Source organism: Ambystoma mexicanum, chromosome 10 (assembly GCF_040938575.1).
Source record: "Ambystoma mexicanum isolate Mex_15411 chromosome 10, UKY_AmexF1_1, whole genome shotgun sequence".
Classification (NCBI taxonomy): domain Eukaryota; kingdom Metazoa; phylum Chordata; class Amphibia; order Caudata; family Ambystomatidae; genus Ambystoma; species Ambystoma mexicanum.
In genome coordinates, this window is record NC_090932.1 from 197,774,412 (window position 1) to 197,788,149 (window position 13,738).

Consider the following 13,738-nt stretch of genomic DNA (forward strand, 5'->3'; position numbering starts at 1 on the left):
ATCATCGAGCCGGCAAAAGGCCCGACCCATGGGTGTCGCCTCTAGTAACGGTGCCCAAGGAAGGCGGACTTCTGCAATTGTGTGTAGTCATGAGGATGGCAAACACTGCCATACAAAGGGAACGTCACCCTGGCCCGTGTATGGAAGACGAGTTGGAACTACACCCTGATTCGAGGGGCATCACCACATTTGCCACTCACGAAGGTCTGTTTTGCTACAGAAGCCTCAACTTCGGCATCTCCTCAGCAGCTGAAATCTTTCAGGAAGCCATAAGACAGGTGATTAGACCAATCAAAGGAGCTCTGAATTACAATGACGATATGCTTGTTTTCGGCACATCTCGAGAAGACCATGATGTTGCCCTGCTTGCGACTTGATCAACAGCCCAGGGGGCTGGTTTGACACTGAACATTGCAAAGTGTCATTTCAGCAAGACAACACTAAAATTCTTTGGACACATTTTCTCTGCGGATGGTATGACCCCAGACCCTGACAAGGTTAGCACTATCTCCAACATATGGCAGACGTCCAATCTTTTGTGGGGATGGCTGGCTGGGGATGAGGGACCCATAGCTATATCCCCCACTATGGGTCCCTCACCGAACCATTACGACGCCTGTTACAGAAAGAAACAGTGTTCGCCTGGTCGGCAGAGTGCCAAGAGGCATTCTAATTCATCAAGAATGCCCTGACAGAAGTTCAACACCTGGCATACTTCGACCCCAACGGGCACACAGAACACGTTGTAGACACAAGCCCTGTAGGGCTACGGGCCATCCTGGTGCAGACGAGTGGGCCGGACACGCACACCAGGGACATTGTCACATACACGAGCAGAGCCTTGTCTGCCCCCGAATCCGCATACTCACAGGCTGAAAAAGAGAGCCTGGCGGCAGTCTGGACCTGTAAACATTTCCATAATTTCATCATCGGAAACAGACTCACACTTATCATGGACCACCAGGCACTGCTGTCACTGTTTGGTAATCCGAGCAACAAGATGCCGCCCAGGATAGAGCAATGGGGCATCAGATTGCAAGAATACAACTATGACATAATTCACAGGCCTGGTGGAGATCAAAATCCAGCCGAATGTCTGTCTCGTCATCCAACAGGTATGCCGGTCACCAGGAAAGATGACACAGAATATATCAACTACGTGGCCGCCATCGCACTCGCACCAGCAATCTCACTCAAGACAGTCGCGAAAGCATCTGCTGCTGACCTGTCCATGGTGCTAGCCATCAACAAGTGGAAGCATTACCGGCGCGCAGTTCTAAACCACCCGGGGGTGTGCAGAGAAGAACTGGACAGACTGGCAAGGATACACACTGAATTTTCAGTCAAAGACCGTGTCATCCAACTAAGGTGGTGTCAACTAGACATCCCTGCGACATTCAGAGCCGAAGTGATCAAAGCAGTGCATGAAGGGCACTGGGTGCTGATAATATGAAAAGACAGCTGCATTGCCACGTATGGTTCCCCTTCATGGACTCCTTGGCCGACAGCTGGGTCAAAAATTGTCTAGCATGTCAGTGCACAGCGAGAGTGGAAGCCCCCATCCCACTACCAAGCACATCCCAGACCGACCGTGGGATAGAGTAGCGGTTGACTTTTATGGGCCGATGGAGTCAGGAGAATATCTTCTGTTGTTCATGATGAATACTCAAGATTCCCCATTGTGAAGAAAATGGCGGCTACTGCATTCACTCAGGTGGCAGCAACATTTGATGAGGTACTCAGTGAGTGGGGCATCCACAGGACAATCAAATCAGACAGTGGGCCGCCATTCAACGGCCACAGTGCATACATATGAAAGCCTTATCTGTAACCCATGGTAATGGCTTAAATAATTTTTTCAGAGATAAAATTCTGAACATCCAAAATAAGATTAGGAGTCACATAAACGCAGATAAAGCCTCCCAATGTGAGGCTGTTAGCCAAGCTAGAGAAAATCTGGGAGTAACAAGCAACTCTCAGCTGATGACATTACAGACCTTCTGTCCGAACTGAAACCCACAAACAACTCTTTTTTCCAATTCCGGCTTTGGTTGCTAAGCGACTTTCTCTGGAACTCACCCCTTTTATGACCAAGGTTGTCAACCTTTCACTTTCCCAGGGAACAGTTCCTGATGCCTTGAAACTATTGGTTGTTTCTCCGTTGTTGAAAAAGGTTGGTTTGGACCCTGAGGATTATGGCAACTATCGTCCAATTGCTGGTCTTCCTTGGCCAGGTAAAGTCCTGGAAAAGGTAGTCACCAAACAATTGCAGGACTATGTCGAAGATCATTGCTTGCTCCATCCCTTGCAATCTGGCTTTCGTCCCTTGCATGGGACAGAGACGGCACTGACAGTGGTTTGGGATGAGATGTTGCAGGCTGGGGATGCAGGGAAACTCTACCCTGCTTGTAATGCTCGACCTCTCCGCCACGTTTGACATGGTAGACCATGGCATTTTGCTGGACCGTCTGAAGGATCTTGTAAATGTGGACTCCATTGCATTACATTGGTTCACATCATTTCTTATTGGTCGTCAGCAACAGGTCCAGGTTGGAGGCTTTCTTTCAGAGATCCTCCTCCAGTGCTGTGGTGTGCCACAGGGATCGGCTCTTTCCCCATTTCTTTTTAATATTTATCATTGTGCCCTAATTAATATCTTGAAAATTACCATCTCAGATTTAATTCTTATGCTGATGACACCCAGCTATACATTAGGCTCGATGATGTGGAGGACGCTCTTGCCCTGGTCAGTAGGTGCCTAGAGGAAATAGGTACATGGATGGAAGAAAACTGGCTACAGTTAAACCCTAAAAAAATAGAGGTGATCTTGTTTGGGCCAAAGCACCTCCTAGATGGAGAAAAATGACCCCCCCTCCACCCCAGATTTTGGGAGCTAGCCTTAAGTATTCCACCAAAGTAAAGAACTTAGGCTGTACTTGGCAGAGTGACCTGGGATGAAATGCTCAGGTCTCAGCCAAGGTCCAGTCTGTATTTTATAACATTCGCTTTTTGCGCCAAGCCTTACCTTATGTTCCCTTAGCGGATTGTGCGGCTGTGGTTGGGGCTTTGGTTAATTCCAACCTTGATTATTGCAATGGACTCTTAGCTGGAGCACCAACCAAACAGATCTATCGCCTTCAAAAAGCACAAAACGCAGGAGTAAGGTTGGTTTTTGAGGTTATAGGTCAAAGGATCGGAAAAAAAAGGGTCGAATGACAAAATGGTTGAGTCAATTTGACAATTTGACCGAAAAAAAGGATCAAATTTATTTGTTTTTTGTGGGGTCCCTCTCCCAAAACCCCTATTTTGGGGGAAAAAAAACCTTTTAAAGCTACACTAGACCAAAAAAAAGATATATTTTTTAAAAAAATGTGATCCTTTGGTTTTCGGTCGAATGCACTCGACCCTTTTGCATTCAACCCTTTTGCTTTCGACCCTTTAAATGGACACCGTTTTTGATGTAGCCAATAACACTCACACGTCTGGTCTCCGCCGATCATTACCTTGGTTGGCGGTGGAAGACCGGATCAAATTTAAGATTGGTTGTCTGGTCTACAAATGTTTATTTGGTTTGGCACCAGTCTACTTGATAAACAAATTGAAGCAGTATCGACCTACCCGGGCCCTTAGGTCTGAGGACCAACTCCTACTTGTCATCCCTAAGATTAATTGTAGATGATGAGGAGACCAGTGTTTTTCAGTGACTGGGCCCAGACTATGGAATAGTCTTCCACTGAGTCTGAGACAGGCTAATTCTTTGATGAGCTTTAGAGCAGATTTAAAAACATATATTTTGAAGTAAACTGAATGACTTTGACTTTCTGTCCAGTTTTTGTCTGCTCTGACACTATTCCTTTGGGCTGTTGCTCTATTCTCCCTTCTTGATTTGGTACCACCTGCGCCAGGATACGATTCAGTTCGTTGTGTACGCGTTACAAATGTTTCAAAATTCTAATTCAAAATTCACCAGCTCGCAGCCTTTGCCAAACACATCGGCTTCGCCCATCAGAAGATTATCCCCAGATGGCCACAAGCCAATGGAATAGCCAAACGATTTATGGCCTCCATCAAGAAGACAATCCAGAGAGCCCTCATAGAAGGCAACAACCCCCACCAAGCTCTATTCAGACTACTACGAGACTACCAGAATACACCTCACAAAGCCATCCATAAGAAGCCAGCAGAACAAATGGTATGGTATGAGGTTCGTACCCGAATTGTGAGACATCCGATTGCCCATGAAGGGACAAAGAAAGGAAAGAACAGGCAAAGGGGTATACAAACCTGAGAAGAAGAGCAGTGCCCAAAGACTTCCAAGTGGGAGACGAGGTTCTGCTTCAACAAGCAATGACAAAGAAAAGTGATGCACGGTATGCGCAGAAGCCAATCAATATCGTTGCCATCGAAGGTACCATGGTGACTGCTCAAAATGCAGAGCGTGAAGTCACAAGGAATCGTTCGCAATTCAAACATCTCATTAAAAGGGAGGACTGTGAACTTCATCCCCCTGAACCAGATCCTGAGCCAAGGGAGCCACGGGATGACCTGTGGGTTCCCCCCGAAGAAGCCTGCCACTGGGTGTCGGAGCCAGTCGAGACGACAGGACCGTCCGTGTCCAGCAAAAAAAGTGTGCGACCCCAATGCGCGATCAGGAGACCACCTCACCTTGTAGAAGAGTGTTAATCCGGACGTTTGAACATTTGTCCGGGGGTGATGTTACTGGGCTCTGTCTTTTTAAGGAACAGGCAGCACACGTGGGGGAGAGAAAAGGAAGGGGAGGAGACTGGGTTGGAAATGTTAGTACATAGTTGTTGTCCGAATAAAGAAGATGTTAGAAAAGACTCTGGTATCACGTCCTTTTTCCATAGGCCTGAGCGGTATAACACTACTGAGGCTCTGATCTCCACAGCCCTTCCTCTTGTGGCACATGTGCCGCTGTACCGAGGAACGAGTGGCAAGGGGGCAGCGGTATTAAATAGCAGAGGCTGACACAATCCTGGTGTGCCATGGAGTCATGCTTGACCGCTGGGTCCTTTCCCATGCGCCGATGAGACTGCGTGACTGCGTGTGTGTCACTCATTTTGCTGCTTTATAATCCCTGATACAACACACATTTTAAGTCTGGTGTTCGTGTGCACACTCCTGCTCACCATTGTCTTCTACTTTCATAGTCTGTCAGTATCACTGATGGTTTTCGGGTAAGGGCGTAGTTGCTATCTGAAAGTGTTTGTCTTACATAGCTGTGGGAGCTGGGATGGCCTTAGCGTTGGCAGCGCCCTGGGCAGTGTAACAAAAATGTGGTGCCCGCCCCAACCTGCACGCCCTGGTTTTAACTCCATGCTCCCGATTGTTATTAAATGTGCTGTGCTCCCGCACTACGAAGCCCGGCGCCAGCACAACAGCGGGCCCATTTGATCTGCCACGCATTCTCCCACCACGCTAGCTCGGGGGGCACCCTTTAAAGACTCCTCAAGCGGGCGTGATGGGGGGCTATTTGTGCCCGGGCAGTCCTAAGGGACTTGTGTGAGGGAGTTCCTAAGTTTTGCATGGTTCAGGTGAGCACTTGTACCATGTTGGACTACATATTTGGACCTTTATTCACTGAAATTCTGGCAAGGTGGGTATTTTGTACCAGTCGTTAACAGGTATTGGCAACACTAACTGTTTTGGCTTTAGTTTGGGTATAGGATAAGCACTTGCCAAGCACTGCCATAATAGTACTACCTGCCATAAGATGGTAACAGCTGAAAATGGTTTGATTACCTGGGCATATGATAACAATGCCTGACAAATGCCTATCTAATACCTATACAAAAGCCAAAGCCACTTGCTTTGTCAAGGCTGGTTTCTAACAGGTCATCAGTACAAGTAACATATATAATTCAAGTTGCTGATGGCACAATTTGTTAAGATATTTGTATTATCCCAATAGCACATTTACTGACACAATTCTCAGCAGACTACCTAGAAATGACACTGGCAGACCCAACATGGATGTAACTACTTTGCAGAGTTGTTCTGGGCAGAGAGGGACAGGTAGTGGGTGGGAATGGATTTAGAGATTCGCAGGGTCACATGCAGTCAATGGGTGGGTAAATAACCAAACAACTCCGACAAGCTCTGTGTCACCTCTCACATGCCATATGCTCCAATGTAAAGGTTTCAACTTCGCCATCTATTAGCCAAAACTAAAAAGAAGGATCCGCTTGACACTGTGCTCTATAGAATGGAATCCATCCTTGATTCTTCCAGAACACTGTTTGGAAACCTTATTCTTAGAGGCTTGAAATGGCTGGGCTGAGGAAAGGGTCTTTATTCCCATATTAAAGAAGGCTTTTGTGAGAGCACCTCTGCCGCTCACCTAGCACTGGTCCTTTTGGGTCCAGAGTTCACAGTACAGGCACTGCTTTGTTGGGTGTCCTGACCCACGTTTGAGCTATCATGCTGCAACATTTGGTGCTGTGGGCTTAGAAAATCCAAGATGCCCAAAAAGCCCACATGTGCGCCCGAATCCAGGAGAACCACGCAGTTTGCGCACACCAAAATGGTTGCCTAACCTGCCACCCACCAGTGCGAGCATGAGTGGAATGGGTGCCAAAGGAAAAACAACAGTGGCATGTGTTGAACCTGGAGAATATACTTCCATGTAATATCTCTTGTTTGAAATGCTTGAATCCAAGGCAGATCCCAAAAATGGCTGCAATACCAGTACTCACCACTATCAGAAAGCCGGCGTTTTAAAACCACCAGACTTTAAACAACACCAGACATTTGTGTAAAACTGAATAAATGAACCCAAAGCAGGCCAAAGAAAGACTTACTGAGAGGTGGATACAATGTAAAGTTATATTCTGAAGTGACTTGAAGGTTTATAACAAGACTGGCTGAGCTCTGCAGGTCTGCAGCGGCTTAAACTGAAACTGGATTTAAAATTACCAAAAATCGAAATGTGTAAATAAACTGAGGGACAGACTTGTGACTGCCACATAGTTTGTCACTGTTAAAATGTCATAGTTTTGAACTTAGAATCAGCATTCTAGCTGCATGTGTAAAAATTGTTAGTTTTATTTGAATGCAGAAAACTGGGTAACTAAAAGTGACATTAGCTGGGGCCTGGCTTAAGGAACCGGTTTCTGCCTGACAACTTCCCCCCAATTGGAGTGAAACTGGATCCACAGCAGTTCTCAGGCCTGGCTGCATTCTGAGGGGAGGTTACCCCTCTCTGATTTAATTACCAAGGGACTGCTAGAGACTAAACAAAGGACCCAGACAGAGGGTTTATTGGGGGGAGGTCATAAATGGCTTCCTCTTGAACAATGGGCCTTCCAGGGCCCAGGCAGATGGTTTATTGGGGGGGCCGTAAAATAGCTTCCTCTTGGCAGAAGCTGGGAGGGGCAGGGTCTCTGAGCTTGGCAGAAACTGGATAAACTGGTTTCTACACCATGTGACCTGGGAAGACACACCCCTGTTGGCCAGAATATGATTTTAAGAAAGATGTATAACTCATGGTGCGGACTTGTCAAAATTATCTAAATGATACCATAATTCTTGTGATTTTTCTACCCACATTTTAAGAGGTTTTAGGACCTGGTGGTATGATCTGGGGGGTTGCTAGCGGAAAATAGGGTTTCACTCCAAATGTATGCATGTTAAAAATCTGACACTTCCTTATATAAATGCACACATGCCTTGCGCACATTTGTATACATTTTAATGACAAACCAATGTTGCATAGCCCACTGAAATTGAAAATATGTTGCCATTTTTTAATGCAAGCCTCCAGGAAGAGCAGAGTTTGATCAGAGTATACCTCATGTGATATGTGATGGGTGCATGTAATTTTAAACAAATGTGTACCTGTGCAAATATGTATTTGGGTCAAATATAGATTTGTGTGCAATTTGACAGGGGAGTATCCTTTCTGCAGACCATAAAACAGCATCACCATGACACACATTTCCTTCCCCCAATCAAAGCAGTGCGGAAAGCTTGACCAATGGGCAGTTGAGAGAGGGGCTGGCTAGTGATGCTGCACACACACCCACTTTCAAAAGACATAAAAAGAGCCACTGGAAGCTAGAGAGGGGATTCAAATACAGTTGCTGCAACGCGCTCTGCCAGACCACACAACATCCAGAAGATACCAGATCCAACACTTAGACTTTAAAACTCCAAAGAACTTGATTCAGAACTCAAAGCAAGGGCCTAAACCCACAAACTGAGAACTCTTCTCAGCAGGCCTCAGCATCCAGCAAACCTAACAGCGGTAGCAGCATCCAGGAGCCGTGCAGATCAGCGCTGTGTCCAGAGAAAGCTGTGCAGAAAGATCCAGGAGCTGTGCACAGACGCTGTACCCAGAGATCTAGGAGCCGGGCCAGGAGCAGTGTCAGACCAGCAGAGCAGAGACCAGACGCTGTGCGCAGAGACCGTCCGGGGCGAAACCAGAACCAAATCCATCTTGACCCGATCCGTGAGACCTAGACCTTCCAAATACATTGTGAGTACAGCTAGGACGGTGTGAAACCAAATCTCTTAGTTTCCAGTGATATAATTCAATCTATTTAATCTAAGTAGAACTGCCTCCTAACTGTCACTTGTCAATTCTGCAGCCGCATAGCTGTCACCTGTCATTTTTAAAAGCTGTCACCTGTCAATTTGAGTTACTTTAAATTCGAAAAACGACCTTTACAAAATCGTTCATATCTCTGGAACCGTTTGGGCTAGAAACTTGGTTTAACTTTCCTCTGAAAGCTTAGAATCTCAGCTTTTCAACAAGCGTAGAACCGACTTCCTTCTCCTTATACTTTCTCCGCAATCACGATTCACGCATTCACAAATTTTGCTGCGATTTGCGATTTGGCCCGATTTCTTTACTTGTAAAAAGATAGCTGCTTTTGCCTGAACTGCTAAAATTCGTTTGCATCTTAAGAACCATCCCTGAATCATTGCTAAAGTGAGCCTGCACTCATCCCTAGTATCTCTCACTCACCCTGAACCTCCTAAAGGGAATTAAAAGCATTTTCAGCATATTTCTCACTGCATTGTCACCATATTCAAAGCATTTTGCCTGTGTTTCAAAACTCCTATCTGTTGTATAAGCTGCTGGGGGGGAATTGAACTGAATTCTATTTGATTGCATTCCTAAGAACTGTGTGCTCTCATCTTCATCTCCTTACATTGCATAAAGGGGGGGTGTGAATTGTCCAAGAAAGTGATTACATTGTCTTTTGCTGAAATCCTATCAAGTTATTTTCTGTACTGCATTTTCATTCCACATTGCATCTATTTGAAACCATAAAAGTATTGTTGCTATCTTATCCATCCTATACCCACTCATCATTGATTATAAAGAAGTGTGCTAGTGCCAGACTATCCATTATTGATTACTGCGCAGATTAAGTGTGATATTCAATTATTAATTCATTATAAAAGTGTGATATATATATATATATATATATTGTTTAAATTCTCAAATAAACCTTTTAAACTTGCAAAACAGAACTACTTCTTGGCTCAGTGGGGTCAGGGGGATTCCAAGAGAGGGGTGTTATATAGGGGTAGTCATCCAGAACTCATGAACTGGACATAAAGATATATCAATAAGGGTTTCCATTCAGTATCCCAGACTAGGCATTGACTTAACTGTAGTGTTGAATTGAATCCTCTTACACCATCAGTGGACGCCCTGCCTCCAAGGTCAATTATGGCAGAAGCGTCATTCATGGGGCATTCCTCCAAGTTTACTCAGGATCCTAGTGGTATTGCATCTGGGCACTTTGCCATGGGTAAAGAAGCCCATGGATGGCCATGTACTGATTAGCTGATGGGGGGAGCGTATCCACATGGGTTGCATCTTTTGTATTTGTGTTGCCTGTTTCCCTGATTGTGTTGAACCATCTACACCATTCCCACCTTGGATACTGAGGCCGCCCATTGGGGATGCAATGTTTGCACTATCCTTGAGGTAGCGCCGCTAGGTCTCCAGAGGAAGATGCACCCATCGGTGGCGTGGTCTAATCTTAACAAGCTAGAAATCAATCTCGTCAAAACCAAAATATTGGTCTTCAGATGCTCAAGACAGCAGACTGGGAAAAATACAATCATGAAAAGGGGATTGATTTGGACTCTGGGGAAGAATCCCATGGTATATATGTCTTTACTTGCAGGTGATATTGACCCCCTAATACATTGCACACTAAAGGACAATTGATGAAGGTGTGATGCTATTCGGAGTCTCTTCTTCTTTTATTGAAATAATCTTAATAGCGGTTATTAGATCAAAGGCATTGATCAAAGTTATCAATGCTAAAATGATACCTATTTTTCTGTATGCAATACTGGTGTGGAGTCCCAAAGATCTGGACAGGAGGTGGGCTAAATCTTAGACATACATTTGGGGACACGTGATATGCTTGGCCAGGAGAACCCTCAGATTGGGATTCAGTGATAGTTGCTCTTTTTTGCCTAAAATAAGAAACAATATTTAAACTTTTGGAGCAGGAGAAAGTCTTTCGAGGGTATCTGGTCTTTCTATCTAAAACGTATTCATCAAATACATTTCCATCGAAAATTATTCATTGAATTGCCTTTCCATTGAAAAGCATATTCATTGAATTGCCTTTCCAACGAAAAACATATTCTTTGAATAATTTTCTATGGTTAATTTTGATGGGTAATTATGGTTAGGGGTAGGGTTAGATTAGGGACAAGGGTTAGATTTAGGGTTAGGGTTGGGGCTAGGGTTAGATTTAGGGTTAGGTAAAGTGTTAGATTAAGGGTTCGATTAGGGTTAGGGTTTAGTTAGGGTTAGGGGAGTGTGTGTGGGAGTTGGGGGGGCTAGGGGCAGGCGGGAACCGCCCCAATATACAATAAACTTTAAAACGTTACAAGGAGTTTGGCAGTTCTGAAATTTCAGCACTGGACAGCTCCATGTAACGTTTTAACTTTACAAAAAAATGCAATTTGTTACATTTTAAAGTAAATTTCTATCTAAACTTGTCATTTACATATTTGATGGACTGGTTTCGATGGAAATGCACTTTTACATGTAAAAAATAGCATTTCGATGCAATGGCATTCGGTCGATTTCCATCGATGGATTTGCATTTCGATGCATTTCCATCAATGGAAAGACCATAAACGGAAAAAAGGGTTATGCCCTAAGTGGTGCCGTTTGTCATGAACTGATTACACTATCATTTTCGTTAAAAGTGTGATGAAATCATAAGTATTATCGCTCAATATAATCTAGATGATCAGTCCAAGAATTGGAGGGTTTTGGGAAATTCTGTAAAATAGCTCCAGAAGCAGTTTTTTGACAACCTTAGCTGCAGAGGTTCGAATCCCAGACCCGCTCTTAGAAACCAAACTCAGGTATTGTATTAGGTGCGTTATAAAACATCAGTCCATTAAATAAATAAATAAATAACTCTGAACAGTGAAATGTGTTGTCAAAATCGCTCGGTTGTTACAATAGTAAACAGATGTTATTTTTGTGTTCCCCAATTTTCATTGCTGCCTTAGATCCACACACCAGAGAAAACAGAGATTTTGGATTTAATGAACTTTTGGAAAGAAAAGTACGATTGTCATATCATGTGAATAAGGTGTATGCATTTTGTGTAAACTTCACTACATGCCATTCAGCATGGTGGTAACATACATGATGAGAGAGTCATATTCTCCCATAACCGGGGTCTGTAACCTACGGCTCTCTAGATGTTTTGAATTATGACTCCCATGATCCCTCACTGTGGACCATCCTGAAAAGGGCTGATGGGAGTTGTGATCAGAAACCTCTGGAAAGACAGGGTTTGCAGTCCCCTGACCCACAAGATCCCTGGACCAGAGGAAAGGCCCGGCTCTAGTGTCATTCTGAAACTCTCTCTAATGCGTTATCGTTGATAAATGTGTTATTTAAATTCTTATGTAAAATAATAATGTAAAATAATAATGTAGTGTTAGATGTAATCCAGTTTTATTGAATGTGAAGTTTTTATGTTTGATGCATGTTTTTTACTCAAAATGTGGAATGCAGTCAATATTAACGCAACCGTTCTCATGTTTTAAAGTATGGACATTTAGATGTTAAAAATGACACTGCCCTGGGTTGGAGCAGGTGGCCTTTCGGAAATGGGAAAGTGGGGGGTGTAGGGTCATTAGAGACCTGTTTCGGGGGCAGGAAGTGAAATCGTTTGAGGACTGCAAGCGGGAGTTCGGGGTAGGCGAGGGAGAGCAGCTTTGATATTACCAGACTAGGCACTGGGTATTGTCCTGGGAGATTAAGAGTGCAGCGACGCAGGGTTTGACTCAGTTTGAACGGTTCCTGTTGTCAAACGAGGGATCCACGTCACCACTGGATCCACGGCAGCCACACCAAACGGATCCCACACCCAGTGCCATACGATACAGAAAACGCAGAACCCCTTTCCGACATTGAAACCAACGTACCCGAAACGGCAGACGGTGGAGAGAGAGTATCGGAGGCCGTTCCGGAAGTTGTAAGGCCCGACAAAACGGCCATCTTGCCTCCTTGCTCTCCCACTGCATCGTTTGTGGATCATCCATCTTCTGATCCAAATTCCGTTCACTCGCCACCTCCTGTGGGAAGTGACGACATCCTGTCTGCTGATTCTTTTGCACCGGAAACTGTGAAGTATAATCTCCGCCCAAGGAGATAGGTTTGCAATACGGCTCTTGCTGTACAATTGAAAGAATTTGAGGGCTTGTCTTTTTTTGGACCAATTGCATAAAGGGTTCTGCTGGCTAAGGGTTGTGGGAAAAGACATTAAGAAGACGCGCGACCGGAGTCGCCAGCAAACGAACAATTGGTGTTTCTCGATTGAAGACGACAATGCCCGCATCCGCTACCGTTCGTACTGAACTTTTGGACAAAAATGTGACTAGGAGAGACAATGAGCAGATATGTATGGGGCCCCCGAAAACGTTTTGTTGTCTACTGGTGATAATCACGGGACTTTTAGTAACTGTTGGTTGTGGGTTTTGGTATTTGGAGAGAATGTACCCTTTGAATGATTTCCTACCTGTTGAAAATATAACTGTTGTTCCCACTCCTTCTGTGCAACTACATACCTTGTCACCTAGAGATCTTTTGCATAGATGGAATTATCAAAATAACACTCTACTTCTAATTATGAATGCTACCCATGCAATCTTTAACGGAACCAATTGTTGGATCTGCTCGCATTTACCGCAACATGGGGATAAGGGGCTAGGTTGGTATATTCACCCTTTACCTTTGACAACTGCTTGTTATGCTTCACTTGGAGCACTGTTCTTTGGCAGATGGAACGACAGTATCTTGGGGAACTTTGATGGCACTAATTTGAATAGTTTTGAGAAACGTGTTCTGACTCCCCTGGGATGCTCGCTTTTCGCAAATAGGAGTAAGCTCGATATTGCTTCTATTAGGCCTTCTGATAGACTGTCTCGTCCTTTCCAATCTTTGATTTCCTTTAAAATGGCTCCAATAGGCAATAAGGATGCCGTGCCTCCTTCTTATACTGTTAACCATAGCCCCGATTCAGTTTCTTTCTGCATACAGAGGAATGGCACCGGTCAATGGGAGATTTTAAAGGTTGTGCCAACGTTGCAAATTTGACTGGGGAAGACAGACCTTTGTATGTAGGCGAACCTATCTATTTTGTTTGCGGTAATGTAGCATTTCCATGGTTGCCCAGGGATTGGCAGGGAACTTGTTATCTAGGAATCCTGTTAC

The 13,738-nt window shown here is 44.6% G+C and overlaps 1 protein-coding gene across 2 annotated transcripts in view; it reads right to left on the reverse strand.

The window, feature by feature from the left end:
- Positions 1-13,738, reverse strand: part of LZTS1 (leucine zipper tumor suppressor 1) — a 277,681-nt gene that overhangs the window by 162,157 nt on the left and 101,786 nt on the right. The window lies entirely within an intron of this gene.